Below are 24,343 nucleotides of genomic sequence, written 5' to 3' on the forward strand. Positions count from 1 at the left end.
CAGTGCACCAGCACCTTAACGAAAGTACCAACAGCCTTCATCCTTTCTTTATGGCAAACATTTCTTTAACAACTACAAGGTACCAGCATGGGAGTGACCTTTGCTCCGGACCTGGATAACCTTTATATGGACAATTTTGAGACTGGCTCCATTTACCATCCCACGAACCCATACAGTTCAAATAATCAAGCATGGTACAGGTACATCGATGAAGTGTGTATGATCTGGAGAGGTTCGATTAGCCAACTAATTAATTTTCACACCTGGTAAAACACTCAAAATCCCTGCATTCAATTTACTATTGATTACAATGAAATGAGAAATTATGCCGGCCCTGTATGCATGCTCAGCAAATGGACCGCTGAGAGTTACGTATATTCGTATACCAAACAATAGATTTTGTGGTCAAACTGAATCATAGCGGCACATGCAGTAGACTTGTGTTTCATATCCTTAAACAGGTCAGTTTACAAAATTTTAGACCTGGTGGTTACACCGAATTTGAACTTGAAATGCAGTACACTTTGAGTGCACTACATATGCCATAATCCTGAGACGTGACTGTCTCTAGGTAGTGGGTGGGCCTATTACACGCGATCACATGACCACCTGTTTAGAAACTTTTGTTTCCAGACGCGCGTCACCACATAGAATGCTCGAGGTGAAAGAAGAAACTGGGCTCCTTCTCCAAGTACTCCTGAGGTAAGTGAGAACTCTCGTTAAACTAGGAAAATGCTAAGCATATCTCCTATCCACACGGCACGTTGTGTCTAGAAATATAAATGTTAATAACAAAACGGGCTCAGAACAGTAAATACGAGAGAATTGAGTGACACGGTACATAAAGTGATCCCGTGCACGGATGGAAACGGGCACCACATATTAAGTGTGGGCTTTGTATTTAGCTACATGCCTCACAAGAGGCCAAATGGCATTATGGCAATAACTAGGGATTAATGTATCCCACAAGAGTCCATGTTTTCACTCCTCTTCAACGTGCATTTTTGTATAAAAATACATTTTGTTTTTTTTTTAAATATCTTAGTCATGCAAGACCGAAGTAAAACCATAGAGGCAACTGTATGGACATATTATTCAAATATGCCACAAGATATTAGGAGCTAAATAATTGATCTCCACCTCCCACTCTGCTTTGTTTCAGACGGCGGGTGACATCTGCAAATTAAGTGCAGTGTGAAAAAGCGGCTAAGACCTTTCAAGATACTTACCATCAACCACAGGACGGCAATATAACAACATCAAGCTGTTCTGCATACACCTGGAAGGTACCTATATGACATGGAATGATGGTTGATCTTTTTTTAAATAAGAAACAAATAATACACCTAAACTGATTAGGACCAACACTAATTTAAGTACCTGTAGGCACGGTGACCTTGTGGCACTGAACACCTACAAGCAGCCAGTCGGCGCTAATAAAAAACTTTCCAAACTTTTCTACCAGTCTCAAAGAATTCTGAGAAAGATACAGGTCAGCAATTGAATAGGAATGCCAAGATACTCCTCTTCCAATATTTTGAGGCATAAAACCACCAAAGAACACTCTTATATGTGTTTTTTAAAAACAGCCTTTTAATTTTCTCTTTTCTAGAATGTGTAATAAGGAAGTTTGAGAACTGGGGAAGTATATACTAGATGTCAAAATCCAAACTGTTTGTCCTGAAGACGGCCTTAACTAATAAGACCAACAGCACTGTGAGGGTGAACTGTATGTGTCAATATACGGCCGAAACATATGTCGACTATAATTGAGGAAACCGTGAACAACTGTTTTTTCTCCTTCTCAATCCAATTTAAGCGCTACAGAGGTGTTTTTGAGGATTTATAACTCGATTTACATCTCTCAAACAATCTTGTCTAGTAGAACAGAGAGACTGTATATAAAACTTTTTAAGTAAATACAGTCTGCTCTTTTGAATACATTGTCGCATTTAGTCATGCAGGAATGATCATGGCCCTTGCCACCAGATCCTTCCCATATTTGAAAACCAATAATACAAACTAACAGTATTTTGAAACTGTTCTTTCCCTTGTTTTATGTTTTAGGTTTTTGTGATTCTCTCACTGTATCGTACACTGTATTGTTACTTTGAGGAATGTAAGTGGTTTTGCACAAGTTTCAACAAGTCTTTTTAAGATGAATATTTAGGTCCTTTGATTGGAGTCCTCTTTTTAGCTTTTGTTATGATTAAATATGTATTAAAATAAACAAATATGCTGTATGAATAGTGGTTGTAACAATCTTTGATCAAACCAGATTGGCTTTTCCTGATCTGTTGAGTCTCAGGGACTAAAGAAAGAGGTAGTCGACCTGTCCCCCCTTTTTTCTTCTATATAAGTCTCCCATTTGACAGTGTTGACCCCCCGATACCAAAAAAACAGGGAGTACCCATTTTTATAAGCATTTGCCCCAGTCAGTCAAAACTAAAGGTTATGTCAGGTCTTCCATTCAGAGGCACGCTGGTGATAACAAGTCTGCCTGGAGTAACTATTCATGGACAAACGATATTACTTGGGCTGTAACTACTTGTCTTATCTTGTTTATAAATTACCTCCATTTAACCTTTGTGTTTAGACTGGCCAACAGAATGGAAGCAACAGCATCACACTATTTGTGAGGAACTAGCCTCGTGAGATCTTGGTGACGAGATCTCGCGAGTCTTCGCATGTGAAGCACACACAGCTCCAGAGCCCGCCAGACTCTCAGCGAAGCAGGGGACAGGAGGATGCTCCACGGCACTCCTCTTGCTGTGACCAGGCCTGCAGCCTAAAGTATACATACGACAGTCAGGCCCCCTGCCTGAACCAGCTACCAATTCAGCAGCACAACCTGAACTCTACAATGGTGTAAGCCCACTGCTGTGAATCCAACAGCAGTGGTTGCCATTCAGACTGTATCCAGTGACACTGATAGGGACACAATCCCACAACAGTGAGTTAACTGCAGTGGTTTTCCTAGAGACTCCCACAATGCTTAATATGTGTGCACAGAATTCCCTATGTGCCATATAGAGCAATAAAGCCTGTACTAAACCGCCCTGTGTCCAGTGTTCCTTCCAGGCCAGCACATAATTGGCGTCCAGGACCAGGGTTACTGTCCCACGTGGCCACCATGCAAGGCCCTACCCCACCCCGACTGTTACGCCAGTCCACAGGTAAGCCCAGAATACCTTGGCTATAATGGGGACCTTTGTTCACCACTTATCTGGAGGTCTTGAAGGTAGCAGAATGAGGGCCATTTTGCTCATCGCAATGGGTGTCAAAGGGCAGCAGATCTTCGCAGATCTCAAGCCAGAGCTGGTCGGGGTAAAGGTGACGACATGTTTAAAGAGGCAATTCACTGTATCATGAAAAGGGTCTCCAGCAAAGAGAACATAGTTCTGCACTGGCTTAAGTTTTACACCACAAAACAAGAGGGTGGCAAGCCTGTTGATGACTATATTACCCGCATGAGAGAGCTGGCAGCTCTGTGTGGATTTGGGGAAAATGCCGAAACGTTATCTGTGACATGCTGGTAGTGCACACAAATAGAAGGAAGGTGGAGGACACGTTTATCCTGAAGAAAGAACTGAATCTGGACATAGCCGTCCAGATAGTGAGAGCGGAAGAAAGGACAACAAGCAGTTGAAAGGAAATAGCAGGAATGGCACCGGCTGCTGAGATGACAGTGATACATTGGAATGGACACCGCGACAAACCCAGGAGGTTTACACACAATGAGAGACGCGTCTGAAATGCCACAGGTGCACCAGCATAAAGCACTTGGCGAGTAACAGACACTGTCCAGCAAGGAACAAAGAATGTTCCAATTGCAGGAGATTTGGACACTTCACTGTTGCCTGCAGGTGGAAGGGAAAAAATGTCACAAGCATCGAGGGCGAAAGAGCCATAAGCGATGACGAAGGGCATGTCGAGAGACTGACCTTCATCATGGTGAACTCTGCATGCTCCAGGAGAGAGAAACCCCATTGCACGATAAAAGTAGACAGCAATGATACCCGAGTAATGGCTGATTCTGGATCAGATCTGATGATTATCCCTACCCAGACATACAAAAGCATGGTGGGTCAGCAATTGGTGGAAGTTAAAAGTACCAAGCACAAGCCGACAGTCTTCAGGGTGCGTCAGTAGACCTGTCGGGTTTTTTCAAGGCCAAGTTAGAATTTAAGGGCAGACACACCATATCTGAAGTATATTTCTCGGAGGAAGGCCCAGTAGTGTTGGGGTGGGACGATCAACACAAATTAAGCATCTGTCTAGACCCCAGCACAGATGAACAAGTATTGTTGGTAAAAGCAGACGGAGAGTCAAGCCGACGTGAAGAATTCACTGCATTATATTTTGAAAAACTGGGAAGAATGAAGGACTACGTTCACAAATTCCGGCACAAGCCCAATGCAGTGCCCTTCAAACACAAAGTGAAACCTGTTACAGCAACCGGAAAGACATGCTTTTGAGTCTCAACTGTCCAAAATGGTCAAGGAGGGCACCATTGAAACAGTAGAATCCTTTGAATGGCTGAGCCCCGTGGTCTTTATAAAAAAAAAATCTGACCAATGACATAAGGGTATGCATCAACATACGCAGTCTCAACATGGAGGTGATAACGGACAGCTACCCGTTACCCAGCATTAAAGAAACTAATTCTCCTGATGAAGAGGCCACCGTTTTCTCAAAGCTGGACATGCGTGATTCATATCACCAGATCAGTCTACATAAAGGATCTTGTCTGCTCACGGCCTTAATCATACATTTCGGCACGTATCAATTTATGCGCATGCCATTCGAACTGTCCTCAGCTGCTTCGCCTTCCAGAGGATGATGAATGCCCTCCTACGAGGAATCGAAAATGTGTCATACTTCCAAGATGACATCCTCATATATGCGGAAGATGGAGAAACCCAAGACAAAGCACTGAAGATTGTATTGAGTAAACACCAAGAGGCAGGGTTTAGGTTGAGATACAAAAAATGTATACTGAGAGCCCAAGAAGTGGAATACCTCAGAAAGGAAATATAGAAGGAAGGAGTAGGCCCAATGAAGGACCTCCTGCAAGCCACTGTAACAGCCCCTCTCTGACATTGAAAGATGAACTGCAATCCTTCCTTGGACTCGCAGAGTATTACGCCAAATTTGTACCAAGGTTCTCCTAAACAACTGCCCCTCTGAGGGAGCTTCTGAAGAAGGGAGCAGAGTATGAATGGTGCCAATTCCAAACGACCGCTTTCAACAAAGGCAAGGCAAGGATTGTCCACACCCATGCCTCAAACCATTCAATCCGACGTGGGACTCATACATTACCATGGATGCAAGCGCCTATGGGCTAGGAGCCACGCTCACACAAAAGAAAGGTTGCACGGAGCATATACTCGCATTTGAGTCCAAAGCACTCTCCAACTCGGAAAAGAACTGCTCCACCACTGGGAAAGAGATGCTGGCATGCACCTGATTCACATGTTGAGTCCAGGAGGCGCCAAGACTTCAATGCCAATACTGACTCAAACAGCAGCCAAGCTGCAAGAATATACCTATGAAATCCTACATATAGCAGGTTGGAGGAATGCTCAGGCAGACTGCATGTCAAGGCTGATAGATCGCAGAACCTCGAGCTCCACTTTCCTTCAGGACGAATGTATAGTGTCATCCGTCAAGGATCTAGGAAGCCAAGAATTCCTGGAGATGAGCGAAGCCCACTGGAAGGAAGAACTAGAAAAAGATGAGTCACAGAGTAAAGTGGCAAATTGGGCGCGCAATGGCTGGCCCAATGAAAGGGCGATTCCGGAAGGTCTGCGCCCGTATTCGAAAGTCAATGAAGAAACATTCGAAGTGGATGGTCTCGTTGTGAGAGGTGACCAAAAAATACATCCCAGAGGAATGTGTAAAGTGATACTGTGCAGGGCACACGCAGTATACCTCGGCTGCAACATGGCCAGGCATAGGTTGCAGGAAGCGTATTGGTGGCCGGGCATGGACCAAGAGATCAGGATCATGATTGAGAGGGGCCACGAGTGTGCGAACAGCGACAAAACACTCAAAGTGAGGCAAGCACCCATGAACCCCACTGAGATCCCCTCCGGATTATGGCATAAAATCGGTCTGGATTTCATTGGTCCATTGGACGACATGTTGCCGGACCACAAGTACGGGGTGGTCCTAGTGGATTACTTGTCCAAATGGGTTGAGGTAGAATTTGTGCCAAACATCACCATAACTACCGTGATAGAAGTGTTAAATTCCGTGCTCCAGAGGGAAGGCTTACCCAAGGAAATAGTCACGGACAACAGCATCCAACTGAAGACATGGAAGCATTTCTGAGGAAACACAACATTAGACAGCTGCAAGCAGTCTCTACCACCCACAAGCAAAAGGATTAGTAGAGCATGCCAATAGATTAATAAAAGGAGCCTTACAACTAGCATGTGCTGCAGGAATGATCTTCACAAAACTGTCAAGAAGCCATAGCTGCTCACCGCCTGACCCAATGCAGTCACAGCAGAGTCACCTTTCCAAATGTTGAGAGGGAGGCAGGGTCGAACTGGGGCAAAAAATGATCTTGGGCACCAAGGAAAAAGTGTCCCACAGTTGCAAATGACAATTCATTTCTTATATGAAAGACTGTTTGAATGGTACCCAAGCGGGAGATTTTTGATAAAATATTATGCGAATTCACCAATTTAAAACATATTTATTCAGCAACAATGGTCAAAACTACTAGCTTCAAAGGGAAGTAATTAATCAAACTGGCCCACATTGCCCCAAAAAGTAGCCCTATTTGACCAAAAAAACTGACCCACGCTAGCATTTTGCTTTTTTGGGTCAGCCATGGGCCTATTGCCCTATAAGCCAGTCCAAGCCTGGAGGGGGGAGGGCTGCATCCACACTAGTATTGCCCTGGCTACATAAGGTGAGGCATAATGAGGCTATTGACATGAGAGAAGTGGTCTGGAGAATCCGGAAAAACAAGGATCAAATGAAAGCTCAGCACAACATGCGCAGAGCAGTCCATCTGACAGAAGTTGAGATGCGCGATGTGGTAAAGATAAAGCTACCAAACAAATACACGTACCAGGGTCCAAGTACAGACAGCCAATAAAGGTTGCGCAAAGAGGCACCAACCACATTTACACCAGAGATAGCAAAAGATGGAACTTGGATAGAGTGGCCATGTACAAAAGAAATCTTCCAGGGAAGAGAGAATCCACAGGAACAGAGTGTCTAACAGAATGTCAGGATACATGCAAAGGTACTGAGATAATAGAGACCGAGAACATTGAGTATGAGGGTTGCGACAGTCGCCATCCAAAGGATCTCAAACCTGAAGTAGGAGAACGACAGAGAGAGAGGACCCCAGGATCACAGGGTCAAGAAGCAGCAATGGAGTTCTAATTCCTGCCACCAAGATCCTCACCCTGTGAGAATCGACCCGAGAGAGAAAAGAGAAGGCCAACCAAGTACAGAGACTTTGTGATGGAGTAGGACCAGGCTGTTTGACAAAAGGAGATATGTGAGGAACTGGCCTCGCGGGATCTGAGCGACGAGATCTTGCGAGACTTTGCGTGTGAAGCGCACACTGCTCCCGGAGCCTGCCAGACTCTCAGTGGACGGGGAGACAGTAGGACACTTTCCGGCACTCCTCTTGCTGTGACCAGGCCTGCAGCCTAAAGTATGCATACGACAGTCAGGCCCCCTGCCTGAACCAGCTACCAATTCAGCAGCACAAGCTGAACTCTACAATGGTGTAAGCCCACTGCTGTAAATCCAACAGCAATGGTTGCCATTCTGACTGTATCCAGTGACACTGATAGGAACACAATCCCACAGTTCACTGCAGTGGTTGTCCCAGAGATTCCCCTGATGCTTAAGGTTTGTGCACAGATAGCCCTTTGTGCCATATAGAGCAATACTGCCTGTACTAAACCACCCTGAATCCAGTGTTCCTTCCAGGCCACCACACTATGCTATGATATATTAGAAACTGAAGTAGAAACTTGTACTCTTGAGAGCCAATCTGAGCCACGACTTTCAGACATTATTCTGTGTGTGTGTGTGTATGGATCCTGGGTACTTCCGTAGTAACGGGTGCTTATCACTGGCCCCACACCCTCCCTTCAGTTACCTCAGGCGCAACCACGTTGCCACTCTATTCATCCCTGCGCCTTGCCTGCGCCACCCAACCAGCCACCTAGGCACAAACAAAGGCCACTGAACATCCGTTGCTTAGCGGCCATCATTGAATGGGTTCTTTTTGTTTGACAGGTTATTTGGGGGTCGCCTAGAACCCGGCTATGTTAAGGATCAAAATTCAGGCCTAGGGGCACATAACGTCCCTCATTTCCGTGGCTTGAGCCAATAAGGCTTAATTTAAAATATGATATGATATATGTGTGATGTGCACAGGTGCTTTTTAAATCTGCAGGAAGTACGCAGAATCCGCCGCTCTTCTGACTGCCCAGCAACGTTATAAATTCTGAGTGAACTTGAAACAGAGCGTAGATCTTTGTGAGAAAGAAAAATGTCGCAGTCAATCAAGCGTAATGCGTTTTGGAGGGAAAGTATATCATGTGAACATGACGTTCATTGATCCCAGAGTGTGTTCTCCACGAGCTCGCGCCGCGGCGCCTCACATTAATCTAGCCTCCCTTGGTACCTAACACAGAAGCCAAGCCTAAATCTGTACGTGGCACTTTCCTTCTGCATACGAGCTCCAGTGCAAGATGGCTGCCCAACATGCCGGACCACCAAGCTCGCCCTCTGCTCTATAATGGATGCCACCATAAGATGAGAGAAGCACGGATACTGCAGACCCGGACCGCAGATGTCCTGTACAATGGTGAGCTGCCTTTCTAAAAGTGTTATGAAACCGGCCGAACGGCTAATACCCAATAACAACCGTATGGAAACTGGGAACTTGTAAACGGAGCTAATACCCATGTTGATGTGTGATGTTAAATGGAACATGTTGCCAGAGCTGTAAGTGGGCCGGGCTGTCGCCAAAAAGGGCTCCCAGCCGAGGTTCACCCGCAACTCGCCCTAGCTATGCCAATTTATCAGGCAGCCCATTTGACTGAATCGCTGCACGGGTAAAGGGCGACCTGCAGGTGTCAGTACTTCGTATTAGTAAAAAAGAAGACGCATCAGTGCCTCTTCTTTCTTCTTATCAAATGCGCTGACACTTGCATGGCATTCTTTAACCGTGCGGCACTTTGGTTAAATGGGTTGCCTGCAACGTGTTATGATATGTTTCGCTGTTTACTCAGAAACAAAAGGAGGTGCCGTGTAACACAGCCCTCCTTCTGTTTGTGAGAAAAGAGTCAATACCCAGCAGGCAGCCATTTCACACAAGGAGACGCAAAGGTTAACGCTTAGCCTGCAGGGGTCAGTGACCCAGCAGGCAGCACTTTAACCACACAGGTGCTTGAATGAAAGGGCTGACTTCTGGGTGTTGGCCCCACATGAAGAACCAGAAGGAGAGCTGGGACCCACTGGTGTCATACCTTTGGTGCTCCCAACCACTCCCTTTGTTTCTTAATCACAGGCACTGGCCCCCAGTGGGCCTCGGAGTCCGTGATTTGGGACAAAAAGGAGGGGCTGGGTGCACCAAAGATAAAAATGCAATGTCGCTCCAGCTCTCCAGCTCTTAATAGGACTCCACCCGACATAAGCGAGGGACGTGGGCTCTAGTTAGGGGCGTGGCCTGTGTACACTCACCTGTACTTAAGCCCCGCCCCCTAATTGTAGGCAACCCCCACCACCATCGATTTAGCTTCAAACTGAAAGCAAGCACTGCGTGATAGTCTTATAGTATTGTACTGACCAACAGGGCACTCTGACAGACTAAAACATGAAGTCCATCATTCACTTCCCTATGGAAAGTACTGACCCATATTTTCAGAGTCATACCTTTGGTGGTGGCCATGTCAGACAGTAATAATCAATGCACTTGGCAAACGTGCAGCACTCGGAATGGGGTGTCTACGCACCTTATAAAGTGTACAAATGACTTCAATAACTCGCATTATTGCCCTCAGGAGGATAACATGTTCAGTCAACCATCTGACGTTTAGGCCTATGACTCAGCGTCTACCTAAAGGATTACAGCGCATGCGCTTAACCAGCCCAGGCCAGACTTCCCCTGGCACTGGTTGAATCTGATATGCCACAATAGAAGTGCTTGCCATCCCTCGGGAGAAGGAGTGCTTTGACTGGCACTGCTAACACACTGATGTTCAAGGGGACGTGCACTGGCGCGCCACCAAGGCAACTGACTTCAATGAGAACTGGATGGTCACCCCCCCAAACTTGCCATCTTCACCGAGCGGTTTTGGGTACATATTTTCTAGGCTTATCCTGATGGCATCGGATTTTCCGGGGTCCTGACAACTTGCTCCTAGGAATAAAGGGCGCACCCCAGTAGTAAAGAAGACCCTGGCATGTACCTAACCACTTCTGAAAAGTGCTTCCTGGGGTGTGTTGGTCTCTTGCCAGAGACCCCGCTATGACTGGTCAAGCTCTAGCCAAATCACTTTTTCCAAAAGTAGTGCCGTGGTAACAGCTATTCAGGGGGCTAAGCCAGTGCCCCAAGAGTAGGGTCAGACTGGGGCATAATATTTTCTCGGGCACCCATAATAAAGTGGCCCACCGTTGCAAATGGCAGCCCATTCCTTTTGTGAAAGACTGTTTGAATAGTACCCAAAGGGGAGTTTTTTGATAAAAATTGAACGCAATTTGAAGAATAATTATTCAGCAACGGTCAAAACCACTAGCCGCATAGTGAAGCAAATCAACCAAAAGTGGCCCACATTGCCCAAAAAAAGTGGCCCACTTTGGCCAAAACAGCTGGCCTACATTAGTATTTTGGGTATTGGTTCAGGCATTGCCCTATTGCCCTGCCCAAGAGTCCTGACACGGCCAGTCCCAGCCTGCCCAAGAGTCCTGACACGGTTTGTCTCTCGGGCTGATCCTCAAAGATATATCTACTCCCCCAACCCCCTCCCCACCATTAACACAAGACGAAGGGGCCCAGCGTACCACAGGATACTTCCTTCTCCCCCAGGGCAATTCCAGCTATAAGATCACTAAAGAAAAGAGACAGGGTAGGCTAGAGCCTTCTACTAGACAAGCTCTATCTCCAGTAGCACCGTCCACCCCTACATGTTCCCTCACCTGTGGCTCAAGACAGCCCACTGGCCAATCACACGACCAAACAAAAACATGGACGCACGTAGGAGTAAGGCAAGGGTTTCAGGGCCTACTTCTCCGCTTTCCTCTTGAATTTCAGAAATATCATCCCTGAAGAGTAACACTAATTATTATTAGTCTATGCCCCATAGTTTTGTAAGCCACACTTTCGCACTTCCCAACGTTTTCATCCAATGCTTCCCATCTGAGACACTCCAGAAGAGAAGCCACTGATAAGGAGGCCCTTTCTAAACCAAAAAGACAGTCACATTTGCATTTTCTACACGTGCATTGATCATAGATTGGCTGGCAGATCACCAGAAGATAAACACAGAAAACAGACTCCAAAACCACAGACAGTGAAATAAGAGCTGGCCTGTTTCTGGCGATTCGGAGATGCTGGGGCACGCTCGGTGGCCTGAGGTGAAAACATTGGGACCAGCCCTGGACCACATCCAGTCTTGCTTAATGTCATTTGTGTGATGCTTTACAATCCAATAAAGGTCTCCTTGCAGTCTTTTTTGTAAAATCCCTTGGGAATGGCCAAGAATGTCCAATGCTTTTCTGACAACTAGCAACTATGGAAAGCAGGTGCAAGCAAGACAGCTGTGCCCGCAGCCTATATATCTTCCCTGATGATGAGCCTCAGAGGTAACCTACATGCCTGAACGCAAGCAGTGCAAGCATGGCCAAGGCACCAGGAACTCTCTGGGACCAGCACGTTCTCACTTAGTAACCATGGGTACATATCAACTTGCAGACGCACCTCATCCTGACAGAAACCTCAAGGCCTGTGCTCATGTTCCCCTGTGTCTCCACCTTCTCAGCTAAGTGGATAAGCCCGGCTCTGGGAGAAGTATTGGCAGATCTCTAAAGCTGCAGGACAACCTTGTCAATTCAAATTGGTGCAAAGGTGGGGTTTGGGGATGAATACTCAGTGAGTCTGCACCACAGAATGAACATTAGTGCACACTTGGAGTCTGCACACCTAAAGGATCCACTTCCCTGCACTTGAAAGCGTTCCACAGGGAACCACATCCCTGCACTTGAAAGCATTCCACAGTTAAGCCCTCTCATACTTCTCAAATTCAACCATCTTTGAGCTAGCACCCTCCCAAAGTAGCAGCAAAGAAGGGCAGCTTCCTTGATGCCATGAGCCTCCACCTGAAGCTGATTTATCCCATCACTGCAGATGGCCAAAGATCGCCTGCCACTTAATTAATAATAATAACATAGGAGTTCTTGTATGATGCACTTAATACCAGGACCGGTTTCCAAGTGCGAGCCCGGGATTCGAACCTGTGCTGCTATGCGCTGTCTTGCTTCCAAAACAAATGCATTGCCCCTGAGCTATCCTTCTGGCTCAATCCTTGTGGCTGATATTAAAGAAATGATTCACAGAGCTGAACGGGGCGCCTGCAGGAGCAGTATGGATTGTGCCTCTCCCTTAATTTTCCTGCACTCCATTGATTGGGCCAATGGGGAATAAGGCGGGGAGGAGAAGGGCGCCATGCCACCTAATGTCACAAGCTGCATCAGACTCCACGTTGCTTCCAACAGCCTTAACAGAGGGAGGGGCCCTGATGCTCCTGGCAGGGGGCGTGTTATAAAAGAAGGTAAGGTGCATAAAGAGAGCAATATGGACTTTTAGAAATGCTGGAAACCCAAAAGATCAAAGCTGGAAAAATGGTAACCGTAGTAACTTCCGTGAAGCTGCTCCAGTGTCACATGTGGAGAGGCAAGCCACGGGCACGGGGTGTGGGGAGGGAGGAACCGGATAAGGAGGAGTTTAGCTGTAAGGAGGAATACAGGGAATAAAGTTGTGTGCCACCATACTCTGATCTCTGCTCTTCATTGTGTCTTGAGTAACGGAGGAACCGTGCGGGGAAACACCTTGTATGTGTGTGCATACATCTCCTGAGGGCCACCAAATTGGCGATGAGGCAGTCGGCCTTGTGCCTGCCACAATCCCCGTGTCGGGGATCAGTGGTCGGTGACATCAGGCACCAAATGCTATTTCAGTAGGCAGGGCAGCCTGCAAGCCTGCTGAGCGGCGCAGCGGCACATCAGAGGACAGATTGGCCCTTGCCACGCCAGAGCGGGGAGTTGTTGTACGTCAAAGAGGAGCGGAGCACAGTCGAGCTGCTCCTAATCGTTGGGTGAGTGCAAGGCACACGCCACCAATGTAGGACCACTTATCACAAGTGCGTGTGATCACTGAGCACTGCGGAATGCTTCACGTTCAAGAGGGACCAGCAGCTTGTCCACATGCAGCTACTACGGTGCATATTGGGAAGGGCCAGTGAAACGTTGCATAGCTACTGCACAGCTCACATACTAGGAAACAAAGCAAGTTCAGGTGCATTAATGATCCCCCTGCCCCGGACAACTACAACAAAGGCAGTGAGAAGCTGCAGAGTGCTTTGCTGCTACCAAGCACAGGCTCACCATGTGAGAGGAGGAGGATCTAACAGTGCCTGTCACACCACCTGCAGCTCTGCCCTCAAGGCTGCAAGACAATTTGAGGTGGATGAGTGATTTCGAGGTGCACATCAAGGCCATAGGGCCTCTGGAAGAGGAGATGCACAGTTTGCTGACCCTGTCAATTGGCCCAAATGTGCGTGACATTGTGGACCAACTGGCAGCCGGGTCCACGGACACATACACCAACATCAAAACAGCTCTCATCGACTATTTCACACCCCACACCAATGTGGATTATGAACGGCACGTTTTCCACACAAGAAAGCAACATAAATGGGAGTGAATGGACACATACATAATGCACTTACACATTCGGCTTAAACATTGTGACTTCAACAATTACTCGAATGAAGAAGCTTTGAGGTCCCAGATCATTGCAGGTTGTTAATGTGTTGAATTCGGGAAGGCGCTGCTCCAGAAGCTACCGTCCCTGGAAGAGATTCTACGCTTGGCGAGAACAGAGGCGGGCATGGCACTTCACGTGGAGGGTTTGAGTGACATCGAAATCTCTCATGGGAAAACGGAAATTCACAAAATAGAAACAATGCCTCCACACAAAGGTCATGGAGCACCATTCTGCTATTGGTGTGCATATGAATTTCCTCATGAAGATGTCTGCCCAGCCATAGAACAACAATGCTCAGCTTGTGGGGGAGAAAACCACTTCAAAGCCGTGTGTCGCATGCACCACAGTCAGGCACATGGCGAAGGGAGTAGTAGAAGACCAACACAAGGCATGGATAAACAAACGCAAAGTCCCCCAGGAGCAGTGAGCCAACAATACTGGCCACTTCATCAAAGGTACAGAGAAAGAATGGAAGAAGGAAAGACACAGGAGAGAGCGCCAGTTGAATGACAGGCGAGCAAGACAACAGTATCAAGATCCAGACAGAGACCCAAAAGATAGTTGAACAGTCACAGATGGACAGCAGAAGAAGACGTGAGAAGAAGAGAACCCCCTTGTGAAGATTAAAGGAAAAAGGGCTACCTATATGCAATGGGAAATCCAACAGCAAAAGAACAATGTCTGATACTGCTCCTCCAAGTGAACGACATGGCGGCTGAATTCCTAGCAGATACCGGAGCTACAGTAAACGTCATCAGTGAGTAAGTCTACAACAGCCTCCCACATGCTCACCGACTACGACCTGCGGAGGTGAACATCTACCCATATGCATCCAAAACTCCATTACCATGCAAAGGATACTTCATGGCACAATGCAAATACAAAACACAGGCAAAAAGTTTTCCCATGCATGTATTGGAGGCTGCAACTGACAGCGGTGTATCCTAAGTCTCAAAGTCGCGATAGACATGGGTCTCGTATATATTCTATACAGACTCATGGCTCACAAATACATAGATCCCTCAGTCAAGATAGAACAACTGTTCCCTACATTGTACAAAGGTTTGGCCAAATTAAAGAATCGTCAGATCAGCCTGCACATCAATCCCCAGATACCTCTAGTGGCCCAGCACTACTGTGGCATTCCAGTGAACATACAATGGCAGATTGAGGAGGAGCTACATAAACTACTGGCTGAAGATATCATCTAGCGTAAGGTGGGTTTCACTCTGTGAGTATCACCGATTGTTCTAGTGCCCAAAAGGGATTGGTAGGATATCAAAATATGTGTAGACATGTGCCAGCCAAATGAAGCCATACTGAGAGAACGCCATCATGCTCCACAAATTACAGACATGGGCCATATGCTAAATGGTGCCATCGTATTTTCAAAATTGGACTTCAACAAAGGGTACCATCAATTGGAGTTGAGCGAAGAGTCCAGATATATGACCACGTTTGTCACACATCTGGGGCTCTTCTGGTACAAACTTCTCAGTTTTGGGGTTTAATCAGCCGCAGACATTTTCCAGGTGGAGTATTGAGTGTTGAATCATTGTGTTGCATTGCTTGGCAGGGATCGCACTGTGGGCTGCCTGTTACAGCTTTGAGATTTGCACAGCCGATGAGTGTCCAAAAAGGTGGACGTTGATGGATACGGGGGGTAGTCCGCAGTGCCCCGTTCCCTGTGCCCATTCCTTGCCTGGCAAATCTCTTGGGTGTCTTGAATGTAAAGGCTTGTGGGAAGAGGAGTAGATAACCTGCTACTACCCCCCAACATTTTGTTCCTCATTCAGAGCATGTGTTTGGGGTGGCTTGACCACTATTCTGGTTAAGAGCACAGTACCAGCTCTTCTTAGTGAGAATGGCATACATTTATCCGGATGGCACAGTCACTGCCCACAGGCCTGCTGTATTTTAACTTTACAGGTAAAGCACTTAACAGGACTATTCAACAACTTTAAGCAGGGTTTTGATTAATGGCAACCTCTGCCCTTTCCTTCGTCTCTTCCTACCAGTCGTCTATAGTGTATTTAATGTAACAGTGGTTTACATGCTGTTCTCACCGAAGGCATCCACTGTATGTTCCAGCTGGACCCATATTTGCTTGTGTCATGTAAGTGCACTTCTTGTTTGTGCGTTGGGGTCCAGACACAGAAGTCGCTCTTGCCTCACCTCTCCCATGGGCCTGCAGGGTGGCATCCGTTATAGTAACCTTCACATAGGTATTGAGCCTCCCTTATATCTGTGTGCAGTCTCAAGTCGAAACGTTGTACACCCCTAGTGGGATTCCTCATTGTTTGTCCAGTACATGGTTCACATCCATTCTTGGTCACCATCATTGACTGCCTTTTCTTCCTGTTCCATTGTTCTTCCTTCTTCTTTGCCCTCCTGCTGTAGGGGAGGGAGGAAGGATAGCTCAGGGGCAACGCCTTTGACCTGACAACTCTGGTCGAATCCCAATCCCACACTTGGAAACTACTAAGCGTGCTATAAAAGAAGAAAAGTAATTATAGAACCATTACAATTATGTATGTGCTTGTCTGGACCTTTATTTCTGCAAAGCAGCCCCCAAATCTACCTAGGGTGCACTCTGCAAAGTACTGCTAATTAGCCCTGTGGGCCAGTTATAGCGCATGTCTTAGCCAATTGGAATGCATCTATAACTAGAGATACAGACCACATGCTGAGTAGCCCAATCTCTGGTGCTTATCACAAATTCTCTTTGCTGCTGCCTCCCTTGCACTTACATTACACCTCTGAGCTTTCCCAGGCTTCCTTCAATACACCTCTTCATTCGTCCACCGTTGGATGCCTGTCTACTTTGGGAGACACCCTCTCTCTTCTCTGTAACCACGAAGAACTGCCTGGACCACGACTCTGGAACGCTCTCCCTCTTGATCTGAGAAATATGACTTCTCTGCCGGCAGTCCGTCAAGCCCTTAACATGTACTGTTTCCAGTTACATATACTCTCTCTGCTCCCTCTGTAAATCCTCTGGTAATGAGCAGTTGTTGTTATGATCTGTGCCTAAATGCAGGTAGTTCTGTTTGGCTGCGCAATACAAATACAAAAAATACAAATACCAAATGCCATTTGTTCAGCGGCCATCTTGCAAAGACAATTTTTCATACACATCTTCATTTTATGTGCAGGAAGGAGAAATACAAGGGCCAATAGACATTCCTTAAAGACTATTAGACCTCAGGAGGAGTCAATAAGCACTTGGGTGCAGGTAATTGTCCTGCTATCTTCATTCATTGGGTATTTATAATGCGCCTATACGAAATGTGTGTATATCCCTCGATCTGTGGCTGAATTGGTGACTCGGGCCTCATCAACCAGCAATTGCGACGCAAGAGAAGCACTGTTGTCGTTGAAGAATAGAGCGTAACTGCGCCAGTTATTGGAATATATGACATAATAACTTGGGGTATGACGCTGCTCATGCACAAATGTCATTGACTCGCAAATCTATTATGCACTTGTAGCAGCTAAAATGGTGGCTGGGCAGCCTCGCCAGCGAGAAGACAGCTGCGCTAGTCTGCACGTATCCGGATGCGCAAGAGGCCAGGTTTGGCAGCGTTAACACAATTCTAGCCTTCATCTTTTGTGCTGCCAGCACAGCATGGTGATATCATTTCTAGATTGGTTACGGTAAGATAAAGCAATATCTCTAATGTCAACCGAGGGGATATTCCATGACTCATCATAAGCCGGTATTGATTAAGTAACATGCTGCAGATGGACTTTTAAAAAAAACATTGGCTCCTGAGGCTGACACAGTCTTATGTACGACGAGGTGTTCCAGAGGGAGTTAGTGTTCATTCCTATAGCTTCGTTGCTCAGCTGCGGGTCTTGTTTTAAAGACAAGGCTTTGTCGAGCTGAGTCGCCGCCCTTCCTGGCTATTCTCTTTCTTGCAAGCAGTGAAAGCATACAATAAAAAACGGTTCCATGTCATTTCGCCAACCCCCTTTTCTCCAACGGGTGTTTTACCGTGGGAGTTTTGCTGGAAAACGTCATCGAATTTTAAAAAAAAAATATTTGTGGGGGGTTCCCCCCACAATCCGCCCCTGAATTTAATCTTTTTTTTAATTTACCTTCACCCAATCCTTTATTTACCCTTTCCCACCCACCCCCCCCAAAAATGCCGATGGGAATTTTCAGCAAACCTCCCATGGCAAAACACCCGTCGGAAAAGCTGGTGTCGGCAAAAGGACACGATACCATAAAAAACTGCTTTTACTCGATAAAAACAAAATGAAGTGAAGTTACATAATGTAAACGTAATATGACAGCTGTAAGAGACCGACACAACATTTGGAGGTAGGTGCAGGCGATATGGGTGTGCACCTGTGCATGGGGTAGTCCGAGTGTGTGTATAGTGCTTTAGGCCACCATAAGGCCATCTCACAGTGCTGAGGGTGAGCAGAAGAGAATGAGCAGTGGGCCCTGGAATCTAACAAGTCTCAGGAGTCCATAGACTCACTCTGCAGGGCACACTCTGGATGTTCTGATCTCTACAGGCCTTCCCCTTTCTATTTCTCTCACCACTTCTCTCTCCTGAAGTGATCACTTTCTCCTTTCCTCCCAGCTCACTCTCTCCACACGTCAGGCCAAGCCAACTCCAGCACTACCACATACCTTCTCGGTTTTCCGACCCATGAAGCGTGTGTCAGTTGAGGCTTTCACCGCCACTTTCTCACCCCCATCCCTCTTTGGCTGACTCACACCCTGACACAGCCCTCTCCATGCTCCATTCTGCTATCTCTCATACTCTTGATGTTCTTGCCCATCATGAGGATCCGCTTGGAACAAAGCAAAGTGCAACTCCTGGTACGACTCAGACCTCGCCACCCTTAAACGCAAGTGCAGAGTGGCTGAGAGGAAATGGCGTGCTTCTGGTACATCCTCTGACAAACTAGCCTGCCACCTGCTCCAAAGGCAATACCGAATCTCTGTCCGCACCAAGAAGAGAGCCCACATCCAAATCTGAGTCTCTGCGGCACCTCATAACTCGGCAGAACTCTTTGAAATCTGCAAGGAGCTGGCCAATCCTGCCATAGTCTCTACCTCTCTTGTCCCTTCCCAGGCCCTCTGCACGGCTCTGGCTTCTCATTTCATCTCTAGAACTCAGGACATCATGTTCACTCTCTCTTCCTCTCACCCTGCCCCCTCTACTCCCTGCTCTTCCTCTGGCCCTTTTTCGGCCACCTATCCTCCCTCCTTCTCTACCTTTCCCCTGTTCTCCCCAGACAAGGTTTCTAGACAAGTCCGATCAATGAAAATCTGGTCAAAACAGGTTCACCCCTGTTCCTCCAAAACCATCAAGGACCACATTGTTACCTTGGCCCCTGCTCTGGCTGACTTCTGAAACCACTACTTCGCCACTGGGGTCTTCCCTTCCCCCCTGAAGCACTCCTGTGTGCACCCTCTTCTTAAGAATTCCTCTGCCAACCCATCCTGCTCGGCTAACTATCGCCCAATCTCCATCAGTATCACTCCTTTCCTGGGCAAACTCCTGGAAAAGCTGGCCATCTCCCAGCTTAATCTTCACACTGAATCTGTTGGTTGTCTCCATGACCATCAGCCGGCTTCAGAGCTGCCAGAAGCATGCAAACTGCTCTCCTGAACATCAGTGAAGACCTGCTCTCTAACCTTGATTGCAACACCCCCTATGTCCTCATCTTACTAAATCTCTCTTCTGCCTTTGACACGGTCAACCATTCCATCCTGCTCAACCATCTCTGTGATAACCTAGGTATCACTGATCAGGCCCTGGCTTGGCTGACCTCTTTCCTCTCCGATTGACCATCCCATGTCCAACTTGGGTCCTCCTTCTCCTCTATCCCTAGCTCTACCTGCGGTGTTCCCTAGGGGTCTAACCTCTCTGCCTGGCTTTTCAACCAATACTTGGCACTTCTTGCTCACCGCATTGCCGCCCTCTGCCCCAAATTTCTGTGCTATGTGGATGACACTCAACTCATTTTCAGGCTCCCTTCCGCCACTTCTTCTCCATCTCTCTTCTCTGACTGTCTGTCTGCTATCCAGGAGTGGTGTGCCGCCAATGATCTCTGCCTTAATGCCAGTAAGACTGAGATTCTCCTCATCGGCACACCTGCTCCCTCCTTTCCTGTCATTCTGTGGCCGGCCTCTCTTGGTTCTCTTCCTGCTCCCACCTGCGAGGCTAAAAACGCCTGGGTCATTTTCGACTCCACACTCTCCTTTTCTCCCCATAAGAAGTCACAGTACCAGCTGCAACTCCTCAGGGGTATTCTTCCTTTCCTCTCCTTCCCCCAGAAGCTCACTGTCTCCAGAGCTATGTTTCTCTCTAGGCTGGACTACTGTAACAGCCTCTTTTTAAAACTGCCTGCTTCTACTCTCCGCTCTCTGCAACTTATCCAGACCAGGACTGCGAGACTTGTCCTTGGCCTCAAGCCCAGGGATCGTATCTCTCCAGGACTGAAATCTCTGAAATCTCTGCACTGGCTCCCAGTGGCTGCGAGGATTAAGTTCAAAACCCTCTGCGTTGTCCACAAGGCTTTCTGAGTACTGGGGCCTCAATACCTTAAATTCTGTCTTTCTAAATATATTCTTTCTTGAGCTCTTCGCTCATCCGCCTCCAACTCCCTCAGAGTTAGTCTCTTCTCCAAGCAACAAGTTGGTGGTAGATATCTTTCTTTGGCTTGGGCCTCCCTCTGGAATAGCTTCCCTGAAACTTGAGGAGAATCATCTCCGGTTATGCAAGCACCTCAAAACCTTCCTCTTTGCTTCTGCTTTCTCTCCTCCTCTCCCCTGCTGATCTCCTGGCTGAAACTGCACTGGTCACCTGGCCATCCTCTGATCTCGAGTCCAGGTCCCCTTCACCACCAGTTTCACACCTGCACTGCCTCCCTGGCACCCCCTGCACTTGGGGACTGTTTTCTGTATCCCTTCAGTCCACTACCAGCACTTGACACCTGATGTCTGCACTTACCCTTTCACTTGCCACCATCTGGCCGCACATTTTATTTATTGCTTTTATTTATTCTATTTATTTTTTACTGTCGATCCCATGGACTGCACTGCCCACTCCCCTTTGCCCCCGCACTTTTCCCCTTCCCCCTTCGCCTTCACTTGCGCGATCTCAATGTCACCTGCCGAGTAAGATTGTTGTCTCTGTCTTCCCTCTGTTCCCCCTCCTTTGCCTCGTCCCACCTTGAAACACTTGTGCATCGGCCCATTATAAACGCCATATCATATCATATCATATCATATTGGCTGGCCTTAAAGATGCTCCTTGTTGTCCTATTGTTCATATGCGGATTCAGGAAGGAGCCCAAACTCATTCACAGTGTGGTCAGACTAAGACCATGACTAAGTCCCCAACCCGTCAATGTCAAAATCATGAGTAATGACCAAGTCTAATAATTGATTGCTAAAGCTGCGCTCTATGTAACTTGAAGACTGGATCTATGGTACAAAAAAAGATGGCTAAATGATGTGGCCACTTACTTCAGGCTACAGTCCACCCCAGTGGCGGCTGGCACATTTTTTAATCTGAGGTGTGAAAATATTTCCCTCAGAGCCACCCAGCATAGTGAGAGAGCCTGAACCACCTAAATGGGTCCCCCAGAAGCATTTTTGAATAATGGATTAAAATAGAACATTTGATAGCACACTTTCTGTGAAAAAGTGGGCAAACATTTAGGCGGTTTGCAATTAGATGCACATGACCAAAAGTGTCCAAAAGCATTTCCCAAAGCATTTTCATGATGCCTTTGCCCACAATATATGCCAGTAAAAAAAAGAATTTGGAGTGGCACTAGAAGTCATGCAATGCCCCTTATGTGACTTGTGAGGCCTATTATAGAAGCATGCAGAATGGCCTTTACCACTTGCAGACAGCAGAGTGGGGCATCTAGTTCAATGCGATGGCATTCATACATGAACTTGATAAAAATTGCCCCCGCCCCGTAAAATCGGCCCCTTATGTTCTTTTGTGCTGGAATCTGGAATGATTGGAAACCATGTATGAACAGATTGTCTTGAGTCCAGGCCTCCTGGAAAAAAATGAATTCAAATATCTGCATTAGCTCTCTTATGTCTTTCCTTTCAAATTTGGACCTACCCCTGCTATGCTCCAAGATAAAAGTGAGACTCTGGGCCTCATTACGACCCAGGCAGTAGAGGGTTAACGGCGCCAGTAGAGCTGCCGGCGCCGCCAACCATCTACCGCCTCATTACGAGGTCTGCTCGCGGGTCCCGCTAAGGACGTCTGGTAAAACCAGGTGTCCTTAGCGGGACCCGCTAGCAGACCAGGATGCTAACAACAAGCCCGTCATTAACAGGCCCGTTGTTAGCATCCTCCCCATTCCCATTGAGCCCTATGGGGGCTCAAATGGGAATGGGGATGTACCGGGTCCAGGTCTTGAGAAAAGGGAATTACCGGGCCCTCCAAGGTTGGAATGGCCCGGTAATTCCCCATTCCAGGAACCCGGACCCGGTACCCGGTAAAAGCGGCATGGCTACCTCCATACTCGTAATGAGGCCCTATGTCACCATTCAGCGATTCTCCTCCCACATTAACTACCTGTGCCTGTAATGGGGTATGCCCCATCAAATTATGACTTTGGGTCCCTTGTCCGTGGCATCCGACTATCCCAGCCCTATTCTCCTTCTTCCCTCTAGACCCATACTCCCCTAGAGCTGCTTCAATGGTGTGGTTTGTGTCCCTTCTCTCGTGCCTGCTTAGAGACTCTATAATCCCCTGTGGTGACCTGCATTGTTTCTGGCCCCAGAGACGCTCAGGTCTTCGGGCTCATCGGTGACAGACTCTTGGTTTTCCAAATATTAAGAACAGGCGGTTCAATGTGATAGTATGTCGCCATACAAGACTGGCGCTGTTTTTTGCAGCAATATTACCATATGGAACCTGTGGGGGACACCCCTGCAACGTCCACATTCTTTTAAAAGAAGCGGGGGGGACCCCGGTAACTCCCGCTCCCATTTACCCCATATATTGTCCCCATAAATAATGTTGCCTATGCCGTTTACCGGTGACTATATTGTTTGGTGACATTATATATGGGGACAATATTACCTGACACCGAGCAGGCTGCAGTCGGGCGAGGTGATGGCTGATTGCAGGACATCTGATATGCCAAAGTATTTGCATTTGACTCTAATTTGGGATCTTGCAGACTGCTGCAGTCCTTTGCGTGTGACAGGAGAGTAGGGGACTGGGCACAGCAAGTCTGTCCATTTCCGGCTTACTCTGTATAATGCACATTACGGACCCTCAGCAGTGTCCAGCAGAGGTTCCTGCACAGTGCTTTATTTGGGGTGATAATTGGAAGCAGGGCTTTTGTTAAGGGATTGGCCCAATTATGAGTGCTTAGGCCATGCCCCCAACAATAGCCCCCAACAAGAGGCCCCCGGCCCTTGCATTAAAGTAGCTGTGGTTAAAGAATTGGTTGCGAGGGTCGCTGTCCCTCTCAGGTAACCCTTTAACCACACAGCTCCTTGAATGCAATGGGCTGCCTGCTGTGTGATGTCTCTTTATTCAGAAACAGGACGAGGGCTGGGTTGGCTAGCCTTTCCTTTTGTTTCTGAGCGAAGAGCTAACACGCAGTGGATGCCCTTTAACCAAGCACTGTTAATGGGCTTCCTGCCGCATGTTAGCTCTTTACTCAGAAACAAAAGGAGAGGTTGGCCAACCCAGCCCTCCTCCTGTTTCTCAATCAAGAGACAACGCGCAGAAGGTTTAGCCGAAGCACTGCTCGGTTACACAGCTGACTTCAGGTGTCAGTATTTCAGATTAGAAAAAAGAAAAGGCAATGGTTTTTCTTTTTTCGAATCCGAAATGCTAACACCTGCAAGCAGCCGTGTAAAGGTGCAGCGCTCGGCTGCCTGACAGGTTGGCATGACTGCGGCTAGTTAGGGTGAGCTCTGGCAGGGCCCCTGCTCAGCTACCCAACTCAGAGACTGCCAGGACGGAGCCCCGGCTAGCCCCGGCCCACTTAAAGCACTGCTCCTGCAGTTAGGTAAAACCCTGCCAGTTGTAGCTTCTGCTCCATATTGCTGGAGAAAGGAGGGAGTTAGCAGTTCTACCCCATGCTAATGCTGCCACACTTTCAGGCTCCACTGGCCACATGCGCTGCTTTGCTGAAAAGGAAATGGCAGGGCAAGGGCACAAACTGACCAGTTTAAACCAGAACTTAGGTGGTCTTTATCTGGGCAGCTTTCGGAGGGAACCAGTATTTCTTGCCATGACCAGCAGCAAAGGTTCTTGAAAATCTCCCCAAATCCCTGGTGGGTTGATATGAGAAATC

General features: G+C 47.4%; 1 protein-coding gene across 1 annotated transcript in view; it reads right to left on the bottom strand.

Moving 5' to 3' along the window:
• The window catches only part of MMP24 (matrix metallopeptidase 24), a 744,834-nt gene that overhangs the window by 270,024 nt on the left and 450,467 nt on the right, over positions 1 to 24,343 (bottom strand). The window lies entirely within an intron of this gene.

Source organism: Ambystoma mexicanum, chromosome 3p, assembly GCF_040938575.1.
Source record: "Ambystoma mexicanum isolate Mex_15411 chromosome 3p, UKY_AmexF1_1, whole genome shotgun sequence".
NCBI lineage: Eukaryota > Metazoa > Chordata > Amphibia > Caudata > Ambystomatidae > Ambystoma > Ambystoma mexicanum.